Below are 25,215 nucleotides of genomic sequence, written 5' to 3'. Positions count from 1 at the left end.
GGTCCTGGCTTCCTGTTGCGGGTTTCGTACCCCGTCAGGGGTAAGACGCTGATTTCCGCTCCGGTGTCGACCAAGAAGCGACGTCCCGACTGTTTGTCCCAGACATACAAGAGGCTGTCCTGGTGGCCAGCCGCCACAGCCATTAGCGGCAGCTGGCCCTTGCAGGGCGGGCAACAACGGTGGGCTTTTGTGCCCCACCGCTGGTGGTAGAAACACCACTGTTCACAGGCCTCCTCACTCCTGCCTCTGTGTTGTGTGCGTCCCCCTGCCGGGCCTGGTCTGGTCTGCTGTTGGGTGCGTGGCCTGGTAATCTGATCGACGGATGCCACGCTCTCCCTCTTGGCTTTCCACAGCACGTCTGCCCAGGCTGCCACCTTCCGGGGGTCGCTGAAATCTGCGTTGGCCAGTAGCAGATGTATGTCCTCGGGCAGTTGCTCTAGGAACGCTTGCTCGAACATGAGGCAGGGCTTGTGTCCATCAGCCAGGGCCAGCATCTCATTCATCAATGCTGACGGCAGCCTGTCTCCCAAACCGTCCAGGTGAAGCAGGCGGGCACCCCGCTCACGCCGTGTGAGGCCAAAGGTCCCAATGAGCAGCACTTTGAATGCTTCATATTTGCCTTCTTCCGGGGGCGACTGTATGAAATCCGCAACCTGGGTGGCTGTCTCCTGGTCAAGGGAGCTCACCACGTGGTAGTAACGCGTGGAATCAGAAGATATCTGCCGAATCTGGAACTGGGCTTCTGCTTGGCTAAACCACACGCGTGGTCGCAGCGTCCAGAAAGTCAGCAGTTTCAGCGAAACTGCATGAACAGATGAAGAGTCGGTCATCTTTGGTCCAAATCCCATTTGGACCGTCGGGGTCACCAATGTAGCGATGTACTACATACAGAGCTAGAAACAACGACACGCAGTCGGTAAGTCGTTTTGAGACTAGTTTATTCAAACTTCGCGGCGCTTGCATTTAATCCCTAGCTCCCGCCCTCTCCGGGCGGAAATGACGTCAGAGGTGCATTACCAAAGTCTCTCCCCGTGCGCGGGCTATTTGTGAGCCGGTTTGGCTGCGCAGAAAGTGGGTTGCCACACAGTCAACGTTTCGGGTCGCGACCCTTCGTCAGGACTTATCTGCAGTGTGCTTTGTGTTTACTTGAAGTTTTACAGTTGGCTGTCCAGGTCATAGGGCTATGTAAGCCAACACATATGGAAATGGTTGGAGTCTGAGGTGCCTTGAAGAATTGAAAGTCCACAAAATAGATAATAAAGAAGTCAGATCTGGAAGTGAGATGTAAATAAGATGTTCTGTGCCAAAGTGTTAGAAGTGCACATGGTAACTGAGAGAGATCAATGAGCAATGGATGCAGTCTGGATTTGCAGCTTGGGTATCTTTCAGACAGGGTGGAGAATCAATCCATTGTGTCGATTACACTGTTGGGCTCAAAAGGAAAGGGATATGAGAGAGTTATATGCTTTGGCAGTTAGGCATTCAAAACTCTTCTCAAACAAATGAGGAATAATTTAGCTGGTTCACCCTCCTTTGTCAAAAAGTTAGAATCAATTATTATCACTGATATATGATGTGAAATTTGTTGTTGCAACAGCGCAGCATAAAATCTATAATTGCAAAAAAAATGTACAAAAAAGGAATAACAAGGTTGGACCATTCAGAAATTTGATGGCGGGGGAAGAAGTTGTTCCTAAATGGTTGAGTATTAGTTTTCAAGCTCCTGTAGCTCCTCTCTGATGGTAATAACATGAAGAGGGCATAGGGTCCTTGATGATGGATGTACCCTTCTGAGGCATGGCCTCTTGAAGATGCCCTCAATGGTGGGGAGGGTTGTGCCCATGATGAACTGGCTGAGTCTATAACCATCTGTAGCCTCCAGTGACCCTGTGCATTGTTTGCTCCATACCAGATCTGTGATGCAACCAGTCAGAATGCTTTCCACCTCATATCAATCATTGTAAGGTGGCACAGTAGCATAGTGGTTAGCACAATGCTTTACAGTACAGGTGACCTGGGTTCAATTCACGCTAAGGAGTTTCTACCTTCTCCCTGTGACTGCGTGGGTTTCCTCCCACAGTCCAAAGGTGTACTGGTTGTTAGGTTAACTTGTCATTGTAAATTGTCCCGTGATTGGGCATGAAGTTAATCGGGGATTGTTGGGCAGCACAGCTTACAGGGCTGGAAGGGTCTATTCAATGCTGTACCTCAATAAGTAAATAAATAAATTTTTAAGAGTCTTCTGGTATCAGACCAAGCCTCCTTAACAAAGTAGAGCCACCTGCATGCATTCTTCATGATTGTGTTGGGCCCAGGATAGATCGCCCGAGCTGTTGAAGCCGGGAACTTGAAGTCCGTTTCTATCACTGACCCCCTAACCAGTGCTCTTCCCACTCCCCCTTCCTGAAATCCAGTCAGTTTCTTGATCTTGTTGATGTTGAGTACAAGTTATGAATTCCAAAGTATGAGTTCCAAATTGGCTGGGGAAACTGACATTGGCTGCCAGTGACTAGTGCTGTTCCACAGCAGTCCGTGTTGGAGCTGCTTCTTTCACATTATATATCTATGATTTAGATGATGGAATTAATAGCTTTGTAGTCAAGTTTGCGGACAACACAAAGATCGGCAGTGTTGAAGAAGCAGGGGGGTCTGCAGGAGTACTTAGGCAGATTAGGAGAATAGGTGAAGGCAGATGGAATGCAGTGTAGGGAAGTGAACGGTCATGTACTTTGGCAGAAGGAAACTCTCAATTGGGAGTGAATTCAGAAATTGGAGGTGCGAAGTCCTAGTGCAGGATTCCCTAAAGGTTAACTTGTAGGTTGAGTTAGTAGTAAGGATGGCAAATGCAATGTTAGCATTCATTTCGAGAGGACTAGAAATAAAAGCAAGAATGTAATGTTGAACTTGTTGCCAATCAATCAGAAGGGGCTCTCTTTGCTCCTGCCAATCAGCCAATCTTCTATCCACGCTAGTCTCTTTCCTGTAATTCTGTGGGATCTTATCCTGTTCAGTTAACACAGGTAAGAACATTGAGCATAAATCCCTACTCTTCTTCATAGCTCTGGCTTTATAAGGTATTGATTTGACCTTGCTTGGCATATTCTGAGCAGCTTTGAGCCCCTTATTGAAGAAAGGATGTGCTGGAATTGGAGCGGGTCTGGAGAAGGTTTACTGGAATGGGTCGGGGAATGAAAGTGCTTATGCATGAGGAGCGTTTGACGGCTCTGGGCCTTTACTTGCTGGAGTTTAGAAGAATGAGGGGAGATCTTATTGAAACCTATTGAATAGATAGAGTGGATGTGCAGAGGATGTCTCCAATAGCTGGGGAGTCCAGGACTGGGGAGACAACCTTAGTGTCATGGTCCAGATTGGGTTCCCTTTAAATTTACCTAGGTTGTGTTACGATCCAGACCGTTGACTCCTTGTTTCCCTTTAATTCCCTGTTTTCCCGTGTCCCTCAGGCTTGGTGATCAAAGGCAATTTACTCTTGACCGAACCGGCAGTTTATAAGTCTCCGGCTTCAGCCGTTCGGGGCAAGAGTGTTTATGGAGCGTTAACAAAGTCACCGAAGCTAGTGCGAGCTAAAGTCATCTAGCCGGAATCAACTAAGTTTCTTGCCGGAGCAAACCAAGTCTCCTCCCGAAGCAAGTGCCAGCAAGCTGCCTTCCCTTGCCAGAGCAGGTCCGGCAAGGTTAACCCGCCAGGGTGAGTCAGGAGCTGACCGCTGCTTGTGCCCAGTTATAGTACTATCGTTGTGTGGTCTCTGTATCCATGTCCTGTGTCTAAAAGGGGTCCCAGCCCTGTACCCTAGAAGGGTCCTGACTCTGTGTCAAGAAGAGTCCCGACTCCGTCCTGTGTCTAAGGATGATTCCCGGCTCAGTGTTTTATGTCCTGTGTCTGTGTCTGTCCCATGAATAAGAAGAGTCCCGGCTCTGGTGTTCCACGTATCAAGTCCCGGCTCTGGTGTTCCACGTATCAAGTCCCGGCTCTGGTGTTCCACGTATCAAGTTCAAGCTCCGAGGTCTGAGTTTCGAGTCCTGGCTCTGATCCCGAAGCTCCAAGTCCTAGCCCCCAGACCCTGAGTCCCAGACTAGTCCCGGGCCTGCGTCCTCGTCCATTCAGATTCAGATTCAGTTTATTGTCATTTATAACCACAAATACAATGCAGTTAAAAATGAGACAACGTTCTCTGGAATGATAACACAAAAAAACACAAAACAGACCACACAAGAAAAACCACATTACGTTTGGTAGATAGATAGATAGATAGATAGATAGATACTTTATTCATCCCCATGGGGAAATTCAACATTTTTTTCCAATGTCCCATACACTTGTTGTAGCAAAAACTCATTACATACAATACTTAACTCAGTAATAATATGATATGCATCTAAATCACTAACTCAAAAAGCATTAATAATAGCTTTAAAAAAAAGTTCTTAAGTCCTGGCAGTTGAATTGTAAAGCCTAATGGCATTGGGGAGTATTGACCTCTTCATCCTGTCTGAGGAGCATTGCATCGACAGTAACCTGTCGCTGAAACTGCTTCTCTGTCTCTGGATGGTAATCCCCAATCCAGAGTCCGGAGAGGCTGCTGCGTATCGATATCGCGCTACCGTCTTAGCACGTTCCCCAGAAAGGAACTACAAACCCATCAGACAAAACAAAAGCTACAAGACCTACACAAAACCACATAGTTACATATAGTTATAGTTAACATATAGTTTCAACAGTGCAGACAATACCATAATTGATAAAAGACTAACTGACAAAAACCACATAATTATTACACGTAGTTTCAACAGTGCAAAGCAATACCGTAATCTGATAAAGAGCAGTCCATGGCATGGTTTAAAAGAAAGTCTCAAAGTCCCGACAGCCCATCATCTCACGCAGAAGAAAAACTCTTCCTGCCATGAACCTCCAGCGCTGCAGCTTGCCGATACAGCACTTTGGGAGCCCCGACCACAGCCAACTCCGAGTCCGTCCGAAAACTTCGAGCCTCCGACCAGCCCTCCGATACCGAGCACTGAGCACCATCTCTGCCGAGCGCTTCGACCCCAGCATCGGCCGCCAAGCAACAGGCAAAGCCGAGGATTCGGGGCCTTCCTCCCGGAGATTTTTCCGATCACACAGTAGCAGCGGCAGCGAAACAGGCATTTCAAAAGTTTAACCAGATGTTCCTCCGTGCTTCACACATCCATCTCCATCAAATCAGGATTGTACCCAGCTCTCTACTTGACAGATTACAGATATTCATTCCAAAATGGCCGCTGCGCGCTGCGTCGCGCTGCCATCTTGAAGTCAAACATTATGCCTATTCCTGCTTCCTCTTTGCTCTCTTTGATTTCTCTCTGTTCTATCCTTGCGTCACGGCTCTCATTGTAAAGAGTAATAAACTCTATTTAGTTAACCTTACATAACGTGTTTGCATCCTGCATTTGGGTCCTCGTCCAGCATCCTTACCCCACCCCCCACACTGTGACATTTAGAATACAAAGACTCCCCTTTAGAACAGAGACCAGGGGGAATTTCTTTAGGAGGAGACCATAAGACATAGGAGCAGAATTAGGCCATTTGGCCCATCGAGTTTGCTCCACCATTCAATCCTGGCTGATCCTTTTTTCCCCCTCCTCAGCCCCACTCCCCAGCTTTCTCCCAGTAACTTTTGATGCCCTGTCCAATCAAGAACCTATCAAGCTCTGCATTAACTACACCCAACGACTGGCCTCCACAGCTGCCCGTGGTAATAAATTCCACAAATTCACCACCCTCTGGCTAAAGAGATTTCTCCGCAACTGTGTTTTAAATGGATGGTCCTCTTTCCTGAAGCTGTGCCCTCTTGTTCTAGACTCCCTGACCATCGGAAACATCCTTTCCACATCTACTTGATCGAGGCCTTTCAACATTCGATAAGCTTCAATGAGATCCCCCTCCACCCCCATCCTTGTAAATGACAGCGAGTACAGACCGAGAGCTATCAAATATTCTTCATATGATAACCCTTTCAGTCCCGGAATCAATCCTTGTGAACCTTCTCTGGACCCTCTCTAATGCTAGCACATCTTTTTGATAAGGAGCGCAAAACTGTTCACGATACTCAGGGTGATGCCTCACCAGTGCTTCATAAAGCCTCAGCATCACATCCCTGCTCTTGTATTCTAGACCTCTTGAAATGAATGCTAACATTGTATTTGCCTTCCTCATCACCCAGTCAACCTGCAAATTAACCTTTAGGGTGTTCTGCACAAGGACTTCCAAGTCCCTTTGCATCTTAGTTTTTGGATTTTCTCTCGTTTAGAAAATAGTTTGAACATTTAGTTCTACAACCAAAGTGTAGAACATTTTCCAACATTATATTTCATTTGCCACTTTCTTGCCCATTCTCCTAATCTGTCTAAGTCCTTCTGCATCCTACCTGTTTCCTCAACACTACTTGCCCCTCCACCAGTCTTTGTATCAGAATCAGAATCAGCCTGTCAAAGTCCAAACATACAACATCCACTGCATCCCCTTTATCCTTCCTACTTGTAATCTCCTTGAAGAATTCCAACAGGTTCATCAGGCAAGATTTTCCCTGAAGGAAACCATGCTGACTTTGTACCATCTTGTCCTGTGTCACCAAGTACTCCATCACCTCATCCTTAACAATTGACTCTAGCATCTTCCCAGCCACTGAGGTCAGGCTAACTGGACTATAATTTCCTTTCTGCTGCCTTCCTCCTTCCTTTTCTTTTCCAATATACAGAGTAAAAGAAAGTGTATATAAAAGGTCAAAAAAGATTTTTTTAAAATACCGATTACATTATATCTGTTCATAATAACAATCTCATTACCCCGTATTCATACAAGTTAATCAATAGTTATACAGAACTATACTAATTTATTACAAGAAAAAGAATCTAACCCCGACCAAGACCGAAGCTGCTCATTAAGGAGAAAAGAAGGTAAAATACCTTCTCATATAATAAAGATTAATAATAGCCAACATCTAAATTTAAACGAGTTGAAGGTTTTGAAAATAATTCAGAAAAGGTCCCCACAATGTTTGAAAGTCCTGACGAAATTCAGAAATTGAACAACGAATCTTCTCTAAATCTAAACAAGACATAATGTCGCATAACCATTGAGCTTGAGTAGGAGGAAAAACATCTTTCCATTTAAACAAAAGCGCCCTCCTAGCTATAAGAGAGCTAAAGGCCAAAATATGTAAATCAGATGCCTTCAGCTTAATACCTTGTCCTGCAACAATGCCGAATAGGGCCGTCAGAGGGTTAGGCTTAAAATTGACTTTAAAAAGTAAGGAAAAAGTTTGAAAAACTTCCAATATTTTTCAAGATTCGGACAAGTCCAAAACATATGAATTAATGAAGCTTCTCCATTATTACATCTGTCACAGCAGGGAGATAGGCATTCAACAAACTCACTCTCTTGAGATCCATTACTAACCTGATTTTCCCAATCAACCTGCATGTTAAAATCTCCTATGACTATCATAACATTGCCCTTCTGATATGCCTTTTCTATTTCCCATTGTAATCTGTGGTCCACATCCCAACTACTGGCTGGCTGGTGGTGCAATGGCATCAGCGCTGGACTCCGAAGTGAAGGCTCCCGAGTTCGAATCCAAGTTGGGCCATCCCCCGAGCTCACTTCATATTTGTGCCGGGTTGAGTAACGAGCTAGTCACTCGGCCTCGTAAAAAATAGAAGGGTTGAGTCAGGAACGTTCATATCGTGACCCGGTTAATCTGAAAGGAGACCAATCCTGACACCACGCGCCAGACAAGAATGGTTGACTGTCTGGTGTGTCACATTAAAAAAAAAATCCCAACTACTGTTGGGAGGCTTGTCTATAACTGCCATCGTGGTCCCTTGCAGTTTCTTAACTCAACCCACAAGGATTCAACATCTTCTGATCCTATGTCACATTATTTTACTGATTTGATGCGATTCTTTACCAGCAGAAACGTGCCACTGCTCACCCACTCCCACCTACATTCCTATCCCTCCAATACAATGTGTTCAACTCCCAATTACAACATCCTTCAGCCACGATTCAGTGATGGCAACAACATAATACCAGACCATCTGTAATAGTGCAACAAGATCATCTACCTTATTTCTTATACTCCATGCATTGAGATATAACACAAAGTGATACATTTGCTTCCCTAATGCACTGATACTCATCTTGTTGGCTGCAATTTTGCCCTATCGTCTGTCTGCCCTTCCTGACAGCCTGACTGCAAGCTTTAATTGCTTTTTGACCATCTGTCCTATCCTGAGTCCCTTCATTCCAGTTCCCACCACCCTGCCAAATTAGTTTAAACCATCCACAAAAGCTCTAACGAATCTAGCCGTGAGAATATTGGTCTTCCTTGCAGTCAGGTGCAACCCTTCACTTTTGTACAGGTCATACTTCCCCCAGAAGAGATCCCAAAGATCCAAGAATCTGAAGCCCTGCCCCCTGCACCAGCTTCTCAGCCACACATTACTCTGCCAAATCATCCTCTTTCTACCCTCACTGGTGCATAGCTTAGGCAGCAAACCAGAAATTAGTACCCTGGAGGTCCTGCTTCTCAGCTTTCTACCTAGCTTTCTCAATTCTCTTTTCAGGACCTTATTGCTTTTTCTTCCTATGTCATTGGCACCTATATGTACCAAGACATCTGGCTGCTCTCTCTCCCCCTCCAAAGTGCTCTGGACGCGATCTGAGACATCCCTGACCCTGGTACCTGGGAGGCAACACATCCCGTTCACATCCACAGAATCTCCTGTCTGTCTCCCTGACTATTGAATCCCCTATCACTACCGCTCACCTCTTCTCCCTTTTTCCCTTCTGCACCCTGGACCCCTGCTCGGTGCCGGTAACCTAGTTTACATGGCATGTCCTGGGAGGTCATCCCCCACAATAGTATCCAAAATGGTATAGTTATTATTGAGGGGAATGGCCACGGGGTGCTCTGCATTAACTGCCTATTCACATTTCCATTTCTCCTGACTCAGCTACTTACCTCCTGCAACTTCAGGGTGACTCCTTCCCTGTAACTCTGATCAATTATCTCCTCACTCTCCCGTACAAGCTGAGATTGTGGTGAATATGTGGAATTCATTGCCATAGATCATTGTGGAGGCCAGGTCACTTAAAGTATATTTAAAGCCGAGGTTGATAGGTTCTTGATTAGTAAAGGCATCAGAGACGGAGAAGAATGGGGTTGAGAGGGATAATAAGTCAGCCATGATTGAATAGCGGAGCAGACCCAATGAGCTGAATAGCCTAATTCTCTCCTGTATCCTATGGTCTTATAGTCCTACAGGGCTACGTGTAGGATGTCATTGTGTGCACGTCGTCTGGCATGTTTCCTTCATTCCAGCAGTCAGGATACTTCAGAAGTGGCTGTAAAGATTTATGAGATTTATTGACATCACAAACCGTGCTCCAGAATTGCGAGCCAGACATTACGACACCCGACAGGACCTCGCAAGCCAGGCCAATGGACAATGGGAAGCTACAATCAGCCTAAAAGATCAGGCACCTCACTGCTGTGAGGGGATCTTTAAATCACAGTTTAGGTAAAGATGTGTGCTGTTATTGAAAAAAAGGTGAATATATTGCTGACTTTTAAGTGGACCAATTAACAACTTAAAGACAGGTACATGGAGAAGGAGGGTTTAGATATATATTGGCCAAACATGGGAAAATGGAACAAACTTGGATAGGCATTTTGGCTGGCTTGGACAAGATGGCTGAAGGGCCTGTTCCCATGCTGTATCGCTCTACAACGATGAACAGTAGTCTGGTGGATTATATGGTCCTACATGAACTTGTAAACATATTCATCTAGTTCTCAAGTTTAGAGAAGCATGCAAGCAATGTTACCCAAATTCCAGCAAAGAAATCCCACGTACTCAAAGGCCACTCTTCATACAGTCAGGCTTTTGACTGTGTGTGTGTGTGTGTGTGTGTGTGTATTCAAAGTTAGCCCAACTCCATGTCATGGTGACGAAGGAACAACTGGTTTTTAATTAGTCCCATGCCAGTGATAAGTAACACAACAAAAAAGTTTGCATTTCTATTGCACCTGTCTTCATCTCAATACAGTTGAAAGTTTTTCATTCTGAAGTACTTTTGAGGTGTCCTCACTGCAGAAGTGGAGAAGATGGTAGCCAATTTGCACACAGAAAGAAAAGTACTATTGAAGACAGTTATCTTGATCCAGGTAGAAAGCATTTGGAGAAAATGTTCAGGTTTTTGGCAACAAACATGTTGGATTAGAGTGTAGAATTGTTATTTCTCTTGTATTTTTCTTGTAGTGTAACTTCCCTACACTTGCTTGTAGTTTTATGTAATCACCTATATACATGTAATTGTTCAGTGAATTTTCCAGCAATTATGGTGCAGTTGCCTCCATATTTTTCTAGATGCTTCTTATTTTTTTCTGTAGCAGATATTACACCACTTGAATCTGGCTATTTTATAGGTTAATAGTTATGACGGGAATTTTTTAATCTTTAGTTGGAGTATGAGGCAAACTGCGATTGTTTCTTCCTTTGTTCTTCTCTTTATTTTCTCAGCTCCTCTTTCTTCTTTGTTTTCTGCTCTTATAAAACTTCATAAGATCGTAAGCAATATGTCTCACAGTTAGAGCAATCACAATGTTCCAAATGAACTTAATCAAAGTTCAGTTCCATGATGAAGTCCAAATCTGCTGATAATTTGTTGACTTTCAGTTTCAATTATTTGCTCTCCTTTGACAGAAGCCATTAAGACATTATAGGAAACCCATCAGGTCCATGCCATCTGATTTGAAAAGCAACCCAGTTAGTCCCAGGAGCCACTCGTTCTCATTAACTTTGTAACATTTCCCCTTCAAACTCTGATTTATTTCTCTTTTGAATGATTAAATCTGCTTCCACCACCTTTACAGGTAATGCATTTCCGATCATTTAAAAAAACTCGTCCTCTCATCTCCTCTGGTTCTTTTCTCAGTCATTTAGTCCTGTTAGACATGATACAAAGACACGGGTAATGTGCAGTTGCATGAACAGGTTGTTGAGCTGTTGAAGGTTTTTGTGACAGATGGAAGTGAAATTAGTGAAAGAGGACAAGTACCTTACTCGTAAATCATAGAACACAGAACATTACAGCACAGTACAGGCCCTTGAACCCACAATGTTGCGTCGTCCTTTTAACCTATTCTGAGATAAATCTGATCCTTCTTCACACAGAGTGCTCCATTCTTCTACTATTCATGTGCATATCTAAGAGTTTCTAAAATGCCCCTAACATATCTGCCTCTACCATCACCCTGGCAGTTCCACGCACTCACCACTCTCTGACGAACTTTCATCCAAGCACATTAAAAGTATGTCCCCTGGTATTAGCCATTTACACCATGGGAAAAAATATCAATTCGATCTCTGTCTCTTATCATCTTGTACTCCTCCATCAAGTCATCTCTCAAACTCCTTTGCTCCAAACAGAAAAGCCTGAGCTCACTCAACCAAACCACTCCTGTGTGGGCAATTCTTGACAGTAAAACTGATCTATAATTGTACTCTATGTACACACTACCCAAAAACTAGTTTTAAACCTTGAGTAGCCAATAGTACATGCTGTCTTCAGGCAGCTTAAAGGTGAGTCTGAAATAATTCTGAAGTTTTTTTTATTATGAATTGCCATTGGCAAGCTGAGAATCTGGTAGAAATTGGAACGGGTGCTCCCCCACCCTCTGAACGAAATTCAGAATGTGCTCCTACAATACAACAACTCCAGAACAAAGTTCTCACATTACAATAGCTGACATTTTAATGAGCATGATAATTTACTTCTAACTGGTGCCAAATTAGGAGTTAAAATCATTTAGACTCATTGGCCACCCACTCATCGTTCAACCTCCATAAACTGGATCTCGGCCAGATCCTTCATCTGCCTTTATCCCAGTTTGCAACGTCCCATTCATTCATGACCTCAGAGGCTGCAGTTCTGCTTCGGCAACGCTTTGATGTTAAAAATTCTCAGCCTCATTTTAAAGTCTGCCCATGGCCATAATTCTCTACATCCCCATAATCTCATCTCACCACGCACTCTTTCAAAATTCCTGTGCTGATTCAAAGCAACAGATGCAAAATGCTGGAGGAACTCAGCAGGTCAGGCAGCATCTATGGAGAGGAATGAACAGTTGACATTTTAGGCTTCGTCAGGATTGGAAAGGAAGAGGGAAGGAGCCAGAATAAGGTGGTGGGGGGAGTCAAGGGAATACAAGCTGACGGGTGATGGGTGAGACCAGGTGAGGACGAAGGTGGGAGGCTGGGGGAGGGCGGATGAAGTGAGAAGCTGGGAGGCTGGGGGAGGGCGGATGAAGTGAGAAGCTGGGAGGTGAGAGGTGGAATTACTACAGGGCTGAAGAAGGAGGAATCTGATAGGAGGGGAGAGTGGACCATGGGAGAAAGGGAAGGAGGAGGGGCACCAGAAGGAAGTAATGGGCAGGTGAGGAGAAGGGAATGCTTTTGAGGGGAGCCAGAATGGGGAGTGAAAAATGAGCAAAGGGGAGAATTTAAGAGAAGTTAAACAAATCGATGCTCATGCCATCAGTTTGGAGGGTTACCCAGACAGAATATGAGATGTTGCTCCTCCAACCTGAGAGTGGGCTCATCGTGGGAGGTAGAGGTAGCAATAGACCAACATGTTAGAATGCCAATGGGAAGTAGAATTAAAATGGTGGCCCCCTGGAAATCCTGCCTGTTAATTCTGGCCTTGTGCGTCAATGATTTTCATTACTCCACTGTTATCTGCTTGAGTTCTAAGCTTCGGAATTTCCTCCTTTATCGTCTCCATACTTTCATCGATCACTCAGCAATTAAGGAACCTGCCACTGACCCTTATTTATTATCTGTTGATGTGGCTCTGGGCCAGGTTTCAAATGGGACATTTTGTTACACAAAGGTGCTACAGAAGTGCAAATCTTGATGTTATTTTGATTGAATAAATAGTAATAAATTGTAAGTGAGATGATAACCAGAGAAAATAAATTAAAGATGAAGGGAAAGAGAATGAATGAGGAGAATTTCTTTTTATACAGTGAGATGTTCTGATGTCAGCTTTGTACGGAACTGAGCTGTGGCCTGTTCCAGCTGCTCTGTGCCCCGTGTCTGAGGCCTCTGCAACGTTTACTCCACTCTGTGCTAGGCTGAGGCTGTGGCCTGTTCCAGCTGCTCTGTGCCCCGTGCTCCGTGTCTGAGGCCTCTGCAACGTTTACTCCACTCTGTGCTAGGCTGAGGCTGTGGCCTGTTCCAGCTGCTCTGTGCCCCGTGCTCCGTGTCTGAGGCCTCTGCAACGTTTACTCCACTCTGTGCTAGGCTGAGGCTGTGGCCTGTTCCAGCTGCTCTGTGCCCCGTGCTCCGTGTCTGAGGCCTCTGCAACGTTTACTCCACTCTGTGCTAGGCTGAGGCTGTGGCCTGTTCCAGCTGCTCTGTGCCCCGTGCTCCGTGTCTGAGACGTCTGCAACGTTTACTCCACTCTGTGCTAGGCTGAGGCTGTGGCCTGTTCCAGCTGCTCTGTGCCCCGTGCCCTGTGTCTGAGGCATCTGCAACGTTTACTCCACTCTGTGCTAGGCTGAGGCTGTGGCCTGTTCTGGCTGCTCTGTGCTCCGTGTCTGAGGCCTCTGCAACGTTTACTCCACTCTGTGCTAGGCTGAGGCTGTGGCCTGTTCTGGCTGCTCTGTGCCCCGTGCTCCGTGTCTGAGACCTCTGCAACGTTTACTCCACTCTGTGCTAGGCTGAGGCTGTGGCCTGTTCTGGCTGCTCTGTGCCCCGTGCTCTGTGTCTGAGGCCTCTGCAACGTTTACTCCACTCTGTGCTAGGCTGAGGCTGTGGCCTGTTCCAGCTGCTCTGTGCTCCGTGCTCTGTGTCTGAGGCCTCTGCAATGTTTACTCCACTCTGTGCTAGGCTGAGGCTGTGGCCTGTTCCGGCTGCTCTGTGCTCCGTGTCTGAGGCCTCTGCAACGTTTACTCCACTCTGTGCTAGGCTGAGGCTGTGGCCTGTTCCGGCTGCTCTGTGCCCCGTGCTCTGTGTCTGAGGCCTCTGCAACGTTTACTCCACTCTGTGCTAGGCTGAGGCTGTGGCCTGTTCCGGCTGCTCTGGATTTCATGTCTGAGGGCTCACTTTTGTTCTGAGTGGTATTTGCTTACTTTTATTGTTTGCATGATTTGTTTTTTTTTCCTGCACATTTGGTGTTCGACAGTCTTCTTTTTTTAATGGGTTCTTCTGGGTTTCTTTGTTTTGTGGCTGCCCGTAAGGAGACAAATCTCAAGGTTGTATAATGCATACATACTTTGATATTAAATGGACTTTAGACTTTTATCCAGAGGGCACCATCTGAAATGGTATTACAAACATATTTATAACATAAAAGTATTACAGAGCATATCTGATGAGGTAGATCTTATCTCTTTGGAACAAAGAAAGATGAGAGGGGACTTGATAGAGGTGATAAAAGGCATAAATTGAGTGGATAATCAGATACTTTTTCCCAAGGGAGAATTGGCTAATACAAGGGGGCATAATTTTAAGGTGATTGGAGGAAAGTATAGGGGAATGTCAGAGATAAGCTGTTACACGGAGCGGTGGGTGCATGGAACGTCCTGCCAGGGTAGCAGTAGAAACAGATACATTAAGAACAGTTAAGAAACTCTTAGATAAGCACAAGGATGATAATAAAATGGAGGGCTATGTAGAAGGGAAGGGTTAACTTGATCTTAGAGTAGGTTGAAATGTCAGCAAAGCATCATGGGCCGAAGGGCCTGTACAATGTTGGATGATCTATGCTCTGTAATTGGATTGCATATTTTAAGAGGAAACATTTGTAAAGCTCTAGGAATTGTAACTTCAGGTCATTGGAAAGCTGCTTCAAAGAGCCAGAACAGGCACGACGGATCAAGTGATTTTCTCCCCTGCTGTATGCTTCAATAAAGTCTTTTTTTTGCAATGGGTTCATGCCCTTGTGCAACTTGTTAGAGTGCACTTTAATTTTGTGGGGGGGGGGGCATAGCTAAAATACCTCACATCACACCAGTCAAGGCTGGACTAAGCCTAAAGCCTCAAAGAGAAAAGGCTGCTGTAATCCTGTCACCCAAAGATTCTGAAGTTAAAACATTTCTCAGAGCATCCAGTTCAGCTGGTGCTTTCATACCTTCTGTAAAAGTAACTTTTTGATAAATAAAAGTGTTAGAAATGCCCCAGGATACTGTCAGTTGGAATAAGTCAACTTAATCTATTACCTTTTTCTTCAGTTACAATGAGCATCAATCATCTTCTGCTACTAGGAAAAAAATCCTGTAGATTTCCCTGTTAGCACTGCTTGTCATTTGGTATGAATGTGAACCATATGGATCAGATGCCTAGCTCTGTGTTGATATTGCACCTAAAATTAGGTTAGAGGTACAATAATTGGCCTCAGTTTCCAGGTAGGAGAGGAGAATTGGGGGTCAGGTTAGGGTTTAGGGACAGTGGTGTGGGTAACACCCCCGTGTTCAAAGGATGTGGCCGGATGACAGGCTGGCAGAGGAGTGTGGATGAGACGAAGTTCCGAGTGGGCAGGAGGCACAAGGGCTGGTGACCTTCTAGGTACACAAATTGGCAAGACCAGAGTTTGAAGCCTAATGTTTGGGGCCCTGTCACTGGCAAGTCTGGCATTCGAGGCCAGAAGTTTGGGTCCTAATTCTTTGCCATCGGTGATTTATCCTGGATCAATATCAAAGATCAAAGCCTGGAGGCGGATTGGAGGTCCATTTTGTAGCCTGAAGATTGATCAGAAGTCCAGAAGTAGAAGAATGGGGCTTGTTCTACTGTTGTTGCTGTGTCCTGTGTTGTTCTGCAGAGCATGGTGGGCTTGCTATGCGGGCTCTGGAATGTGTGGCCATTTTGCAGACTGCCCCTAGTACATCCTAGTGTTGGTTTTTAACACACATTTCACTGTATGTTTCGATGTAGATATGATAAATAAATCTGAATCTGAGCTATTGGAAGAAGGGAGGAATCAGTCCAGGTGCTTTCTCGACTGTTATCCAGCTGCCATCTAGGAGATAAGAAGTATGGCCTTTAACAGGGAGCAAATATCAAGTAGGAAGGTGTGCATTGACACATTACATTTGCATCCAGCTGGAGAGTACAAAGTACTTGGCTTCCAGTGAACTCTTGAAGTGTAGATGTTGGTTAAATATAGTGTTATATACCCTGTAACTGGGTCACTTACCAGCAAAGATAGAGGGGTCCGTTGAAGTCTGATGGTACTATTTTTACAATATTTATTGATAAAAATACACAAAAATAATATCAATGCAAACACACCGATAATATACGTCGTCAATACTAAATCTAAAAGCGCGGGTATAATAATAATCAATAAGAAATAGCTCTATCGTTGTCTAGGGGATAATGTATTGTCCGATGGAAATATAAAAGTCACTTTAGTTCAGTCAAGCTGTAGGCTGCAGCCTTTTTGGTTGGAGAGAAAGACGGAGGTTTAACTTGCCCATTCCTTTTATGATGTCAATCCTTCGAGAGTCATTGGGGGACTGATTTCCCCTTCGAGGTTAGCTAAAGCCGTGCTTCCGTGGCAAGACCCACCAATTCCAAGGCAAATGGAAAAGGACGCACGTGGGCTGGTTCCACTGGCTTTCGCTGTTACAGGAGTTCTAGCATTTCTTCTGGTGCGTCTGAAGGGGCTGTTCCTCAGACCCTCTTTTATCCTTACTTACGGGGTCTCAGATGTCAATCAGGTTGGGATGATGCAATCCCTCCACCAACCCCCCCCCCTCGGTTCTTTGCCTGGGGGCTTCGACGCATCGTACAGTATTCAATGCACAATCCCGTCAAGAGACAATAGCCGTTATCAATGGTTCCGCCTTTCGGAGGCCAGGACACATTCCAAACTCTTTGTGGATTCTGCATGTCTTTCTCTCATTTCCTGGGTTTCCTGACTCGAATCAATAGCGATCCTGTGATTCTCAAAAAGGAGGGGGCCACGGGCGTAACAATAGAAATATTGCAGCTAACTTCAACACCCACAAACTGCAATGAGCTTATCTCCAGATTATCTGGTTCAGTGATGGATAAATGTTTGCCAGAAAGTTTGACTCACTAAAATAACATCTGCAATCTTTGTTCATTTTATTGTGTGTGTTAAAGCACTGCACAAGCTCACATCCCAGCAAGTCTGCTGCTCTACGTTCAGGTTGTAAAGATGCTGGAATGTGCATACTCACGACACCGTTCAGCAGGAACTGAACCAGGTGAAATCTGGTGAGTATAAGGGAAGTGTGGGAACTGACCCACAGGTGTGTTAAGTGAAAGGTGGTGACCGAGACCCTGGTGTGTCAGAGGGAGTGTGGGAACCAGGGACCCTGCATGTCATGACCACGGACTCCGCCACGGAGTTGGGTGCACTCACAGGCGGATAACGGAACGGAGTCGGCAATCATGCTCCTGAGTTTCCACGTTCCAGCCAATTGGTGTTTCATTGTGGTTGCATTTAATGCCATTCCTCTCATTTCAGTCTTGACTGAAGCATAGAGATGGCAGTACTGCCAGCTTCCTTACTCCACATTCCAGGAAAGAAGATTATAATTTAGATTGACGCTGCAAAGGAGTGGTATTAGCCCAGGAGTTCAGCATGAGTTTGCAGTGCATGACGAACTGGACAGTCTGGATGACCTGGCCATTTGATCGACAACTGGACAATTGAGTGGTTCAGAGGGAGAGAATGCCCCGCGCCGCCTCCTCTTTGGATCAGCATCTATCTTCACCCTTTCTCTCATCACCTAGTATGAGCCCACAGAGGAGCCTATATGCAGGTATGCATAGCTCAAGAAGTATGAGATCAGCTCAGGAGAACAGATTGCTGCCTCGACTGTGGCATTCCTGTCATCTCAGGGCATGTTTTCCCAGGCACCTGGTAAAGGAGGATTCCGGTCAGCAGGAAGGGGAATCCCGACGGGTTGATTCTCCCAGCAAGCACCTTCCCCTAATTGTGTAATGCACCCAGCTTCCTTGTCATAGCAACCTCAGACCCATGGCACCAGAGCAGCTGCAAACCTCATGGATATCTTTTTGGCTCAAACGTGAGGAGTTCCAACTCAACAATTGAGAGAGAATATCGATGTTAGTGCTCTGGATGGTTAGCCTCTGGGCAGTGGTAAGATCACCTTTCCACACAGCCTCTCCAACTCGTGCTAGAGGGCAACTATAGAGAATAGCTCTCCTACCTTGTTGATTCATCTGAACTACCACTGATGCTTGGCCTTCCCTGGCAATCTAAACACAACGCATGGATCAATTGGTCCTTAAAGGAGCTGCAAATGTGGGGACTAGCATAAGACCATAAGACATAGGAGCAGAATTAGGCCATTCAGCCCATCAAGTCTGCTCCACCATTCCATCATGGCTGATCCCGTATCCCACTCAGCCCCATACACCTGCCTTCTCGCCATATCCTTTGATGACTTGACCAATCAGGAAACAATCAACTTCCACCTGAAAGATACCCATGGACTTGGCCTCCACCACAGTCAGTGGCAGAGCATTCCATAGATTCACTACTCTCTCCAAATTCCTCCTTACCTCTGTTCTAAAAGGTTGCCCCCTCAATTTTGAGGCTGTGCCCTCTAGTTCTGGATACCCCCACCACAGGAAACATCCTCTCCACATTCACCCTATCTAGTCCTTTCAACATTCGGCAGGTTTCAATGAGATCTGCCCGCATTCTCCTAACTTCCAGTGAGTACAGGCCAAAAGCCACCAAACACTCCTCATATGTTAACCCCTTCATTCCTGAAATCATCCTTGTGAACCTTCTCTGGGCTCTCTACAATGACAACACATCCTTTCTGACATATGGGGCTCAAAACTGTTGATAATGCTCTATGTGCAACCTGACTAGTGTCTTATAAAGGCTCAGCATTATCTCCTTGCTTTTATATTCTATTTCCCCTTGAAATAAATGCCAACATTGCATTTGCCTTCTTTACCACAGACTCAACCTGTGGTTTAACCTTCTAGGAGTTTTGCACGAGGACTCCCAAGTCCCTCTGCACCTCTGATGTTTGAACCTTCTCCCCATTTAGATAATAGTCTGCACTATTGTTCCTTTTACCAAAATGCATTATCATACATTTCCTAACACTGTATTCCATCTGCCACTTGTTTGCCCATTCTTCTGATTTGTCTGTCTTGCTGCAATTGCATTGCTTCCTCTGCACTACCTACCCCTCCACCTATCTTCGTATCATCCACAGACTTTGCCACAAGGCCATCAATTCCATTATCTAAATCACTGACAAACATTGTGAAAAGTAGCGGTCCCAATACTGACCCCTGAGCAACACCACTCGTCACTGGCAGCCAACCAGAAAAGTCCCCTTTATTCTCACTCACTGCCCCCTGCCTGTTAGCAGTTTCTCTATCCATGCCAGTATCTTTCCTGTAACACTATAGGATTTTATCTTGTTAAACAGCCTCATGTGTGGCACCTTATCAAATGCCTTCAGAAAATCCAAGTAAGTGACATCCACTGCCTCTCCTTTGTCCACCTGCGTGTTACTTCCTCAAAGGACTCTAACAGATTTGTCAGGCAAGATTTCCCTCTACTGAAGCCATGCTGACTTTGACTTATTTTGTCATTAATCTCCAAGTACCCTGAAACCTCATCCTTAATAATAGACTCCAACACTTTCCCAACCACTGAGGTTGGGCTCACTGGCCTAAAATTTCCTTTCTTTTGTTTTCCTCCCTTCTTAAAGAGTGGAGTGACATTTGCAATCTTCCCAGTCCTCCGGGACCATTCCAGATTCAAGTGATTCTTGAAAGATCACGACCAATGCATCCGTTATCTTTTCAGCATCCTCTTTCAGGATTCTGGGATGTAGTCCATCTGGTCCAGCTGACTTATTCACCTTAAGACCTTTGAATTTGCCTAGCACTTTTTCCTTTGTAATAGCAATGGCATTCACTCCTGCCCCCTGATACTCACAGACCTCTGGCACACTGCTCGTGTCTTCCACAGTGAAGACTGATGCAAAGTAGCCATTACATTTATCTGCCATTTCTTTGTCCCCCATTACCACCTCACCAGCATCATTTTCCAGTGGTCCACTATCACCTCTCACCTCACTTTTACTCTTTATAGCTTTTGCTATCCTGCTTTATATTATTGGCTAGTTTGCCCTCATATTTCATCTTTTCCCTTCTTACAGCTTTTTTAGTTGCCTCTTGTTGGATTTTAAAAGCTTCCCAATCATCCAACTTCCCACTCACCTTTTGCCCTTTCCTTGGCTTTTATGCAGTACTTAACTTCCCTTGCCAACCACGTTTGCCTACCCCTGCCGTTTAAGAACTACTTCTTCTGTGGGACATATCTATCCTGCACCTTGTGAACTGCTCCCAGAAAACTCAACCACCTCTGCTCTGCCATCATCCCCACCAGTATCCTCCTCCAATCCACCTGGGCAAGTTCCTCTCCCATGCCTCTGTAATTCCCTTTATTCCATTGTGAAATGATACATGTGACTTATCCTTCTCCCTCTCAAATTGCAGCATGAATTCAATCATATTATAATCACTGCCTCCTAAGCTCCCTTGTAAGATCTGGGTTATTACACAACACCCAATCTAAGATAGCCTTTCCCCAAGAAGGCTCAAGCACAAGCTGCTCTAAAAAACCATCTCATAGGCATTCAACGAATTCCCTCTCTTACGATCTCACACCAACCTGATTATTTTAATCCCTTTGCATGTTGAAATCTTCCATTACAATTATGTCATTACCCTTATTACACGCCTTTTGCAGCTCCCTTTGCGATCTCAACCACACATCTTGGCTACTATTTGGAGACCTATATATGATTCCCATAATGTTTTTTTTATCCTTGCAGTTTCTTAACTCCACACAAAGATTCAACATTCTCTAACCCTATGTCACCTCTTTCTAAGGATGTAATTACCATGTCTTACCACACTGCCGCCTATGCCTTCCTGCCTGTCCTCTCAATACAAAGTATATCAGAATCAGGTTTATTATCACCGGCATGTGTCGTGAAATTTGTTAATTTAGCAGCTGCAGTTCAATGTAATACATAATATAGAGGAAAATACAATATTAATAATAAGTAAATAAATCAATTACAGTATGCATATATCTAATTGATTAAAAATTGTGCAAAAAACAGAAATGATATTTATTAAGAAAGTGAGGTAGTGTTCAAGGGTTCAATGTCCATTTAGGAATCAGATGGCAGAGGGGAAGAAGCTGTTCCTGAATCGCTGAGTGTGTGCCTTCAGGCTTCTGTACCTCCTACCTGATGGTAACAGTGAGAAAAGGGCATGTCCTGGGTGCTGGAGGTCCTCAATAATGGACACTGCCTTTCTGAGACACTGCTCCTTAAAGATGTCCTGGGTACTTTGCAGGCTAGTACCCAAGATGGAGCTGACTAAATTTACAACCCTTGAGATGCACCAGTGTTGATCGTCAGTGAGGAGATGTTATCACCAATCCACACAGATTGTGGTCTTCCAGTTAGGAAGTCAGGATCCAATTGCAGAGGGATGTACAGAGGCCCAGGTTCTGCAACTTCTCAATCAGGATTGTGGGAATGATGGCATTAAGTGCTGAGCTATAGTTGATGAACAGCATCCTGACGTAGGTGTTTGTGTTGTCCAGGTGGTCTAAAGCTGCGTGGAGAGCCATTGAGATTGCTTCTGTCGTTGATCTATTGTGGCGATTGGCAAATTGCAATGGGTCCCGGTCCTTGCTGAGACAGGAGTTCAGTCTAGTCATGACCGACCTCTCAAAGCATTTCATCACTGTAGATTGAGTTCTACTGGGCAATAATCATTAAGGCAGCTCACATTATTCTTCTTAGGCACTGGTATAATTGTTGCCTTTTTGAAGCAAGTGGGAACTTCCCCCTGTAGCAGTGAGAGGTTGAAAATGTCCTTGAATACTCCCGCCCATTGGTTGGCACAGGTTCTCAGAGTCTTACCAGGTACTCCTTCGGGACCTGCCGCCTTGTGAGGGTTCACTCTCTTTAAAGACAGTCTAACATCGGCCTCTGAGACAGAGATCACAGGGTCATCAGGTGCAGCAGAGTTCTTCAGAGCTGTAGCAATACTCTCCGTTTCAAAGGGAGATGTTATCCTAGATGTTAAGCTCCCAACGATGGCCTTCTTTCAGCCACAACTCTGTGATGCCCACAACATTATACCGACCAATCTCTAATTGTGCCATAAGTTCATCCACCTTATCCTGAATGCTACACACATTTAAATACAACACCTTCAGTCCTACATTCTTCACCCTTTTGAATTTTGCCTCTGTGGTACAATTTAACTCTTTGCTCTGTCTGCAATTGTACCCAATCATTGGCTTGTCCTTCCTTACATTCATGTTACAGTCATTATCTACCTGTAAACCTACTGGCTCATCCTCAGCTCTATCATACTGGTTCCTATCCCCCAGCATATTAGCTTAAATCACACCCTACAGCACTAATAAATCCACCTGCAAGAATATAGGCCCCCCCTCGGCTTGCCTGTCTACCTGTCTGGGTTCAGCTCAAGCTCTTGTCAGCATAGCCCCTCCTGTGCCAGTTGATACTGTGGACCTGTCTGGCATTCCAGCTGAATATGCTGACCTTCTTGAGGTCTCCAGTAAGAAAGTTACCTTCCTGTCTCCACACTGGCGATAGAATTGCGCCATTGACCGCCTCCCTGGGGCCAACTCTTTTCCCTTTAATGGTGGCCATTAAAGAATAGATCACGGAATCTTTGGCCTGCCTAACCATATTCAACAAGGTAGATCCATGCAATGCTTACAACTGTTACACATCCGAGAAGGGGAGAAGTGGAAGATATTATTTAACATCTCTATGAGTACCTCAAAGTTCAAAGTACATTTGTTATCAAAGGATGTGAACATTAACCAACTTTGAGATTCATCTCCTTACAGGCAGCCAGAAAACAAAGAAACCCAAAAGAATCCATTTCAAGAAAAGACTGTCAAACACCCAATGAGCAGAGAGAAAAGAAAACAATCATACAAAACCCTAAATGCAAACAAATATCATTCTGAACTGAATGCACAAAGACAGTCCGTCCGCCGACCCTTAATCCAGTGCTGAACCAAGTAAACTACCCAGAGTGTGAGCTGAAATGGCCTGTCCCTTGCTCAGGCCTTGTGATGTCATTTGGTTTCGTCAAGGCACCAGCTATTTTTCAGGCCCTAGTCCATGATCTGCTCTGGGACACATTGAATCCGTTTGTTTCTGTGTATTTTACAACATTCTTATCTATTCCTACTCTCACCAGGAACATGTCCAGAATTTTCTCAGATGGCTCCTCGAAAACGACCTTTATGACAAGCCGGAGAAGTGTGAGTTCCATAAAGAGCAAGTGTTGTTCTTGGGCTACATCCTCTCCCTTCCCAGGGTTCAAGTGGACTTGCGCAAAGTTCAGTCAGTCACAGAGTGGCACAAACCGTCAAACAATCAAGCAGGTGAGGCACTTCATGGCGTTTGCAAACTTTTATCGCTGCTTCATGAGAATCTTCAACTCAGCTGCAACCCCATAAATGCACTCACCAAGAAGATCTCTGTAGGATTGTTATGGACAAGTGAAACGGACCAAGTATTCTCAGAACTAAAGCCATGCTTCACCCCTGCCCCAGTGCTGCAATCAAGACCCATCCCGTCCATTCATCGTCGAGACTGATGCATCAAGTATCGCGGTTGGATCCATACTCTTCCAGTGTTCTTCTATAGATAATTGGCTGCATCCTTTTCTTTTCCATTGCTTGATTCCTGCAGAGAGTAAATATGACGTTGGGAATCGAGAACTTCTGGCTGTCAGGAAGATCCTGAAGGGCCCGCGATACTGGCTGGAGGGGGCAGAGCAACCCTTTCTGGTATGGACAGATCACAGTAACCTATCTGACATCCGTGATGCCAAGACTCTTATCCAGGCCACCTGTTCTTCTTCACTCTGTTCTATTTCACCCTCTTCTACCATCCTGACAGCAAGAATAGGAAGGATGATGCCCTGTCCCACCAGTTTGACATTGCTGAGGGCAACACCAATCCAGAGTCCATCCCTCTTCACTTGTGTATTGCTGCTCTGGTGATTGGGTGAATAGAGAGGTGAGAGCTGCCCAACAGTCTGAGGTGGGGGACCTCCCAACCAGCTGTTTGTTCCTGCCACTGTGTGTTCCAGAGCGTTGGAGTGGGACCATCCTTTCCATCTGGTTTTCCATCCTGGAATTTATAAAGAGATTGTTGTGATGGCCATGTATGTCCCAGGATGTCCATAGCTTCTTCTCTGCCTGTCCCACTTGTGCCCAGAGCAAGATACCCTGCTGATCTACTCTGCCCACTGCTGGTGCCTCACTGCCCCGGTCTCACCTCTCGGTGGATTTCATTACAGGTTTACTTCTGTCAGATGGAAACACCACCATTCTGGTGGTTGTAAACCGATTGTCCAAGGCTGAGCACTTCACTGCTCTCCTCAAGCTCCCGTCATCTCGTGAAACTGCCACCCTCATGGTTCAGCATGTGCTCAGGCTCCACTGCTTTCCTCAGAATGTAGTGTCTGGTGGAGGACCATGGTTCGCATCCCATTTTTGGATGGCTCGCTGTTCAATTTTGGGATCCACAGCCAGCCCCTTTTGAGCTTTACACACTCAATCTAACAGCCAGACTGAGAGAGTGAATCAAGTGCTGGAGACATTCCTTTGTCTCTTCCAACCCCATGACCTAATGACATAAAGTTTGACATCAGGGGTGGGTAAATTAATGGAAAGTATTCTTAGAGATGGTGCATATATTATCTGGATAGAGAGGGTCTGATTAGGAACAGTCAACATGGATTTGTGCGTGGAAGATCATGTTTGACAAATCTTATTGAATTTTTTTGAAGAGGTTACTAGGAAAATTGATGAAGGTAAAGCAGTGGATGTTGTCTATATGGACTTCAGTAAGGCCTTTGACAAGGTTCCACACGGAAGGTTAGTTAGGAAGGTTCAATCGTTAGGTATTAATATTGAAGTAGTAAAATGGATTCAACAGTGGCTGGATGGGAGATGCCAGAGAGTAGTGGTGGATAACTGTTTGTCAGGTTGGAGGCCGGTGACTAGTGGTGTGCCTCAGGGATCTGTACTGGGTTCAAT

Source organism: Hemitrygon akajei, chromosome 19 (genome assembly GCF_048418815.1).
Source record: "Hemitrygon akajei chromosome 19, sHemAka1.3, whole genome shotgun sequence".
NCBI lineage: Eukaryota > Metazoa > Chordata > Chondrichthyes > Myliobatiformes > Dasyatidae > Hemitrygon > Hemitrygon akajei.
Note: the sequence above shows the minus strand (reverse complement) of the source record.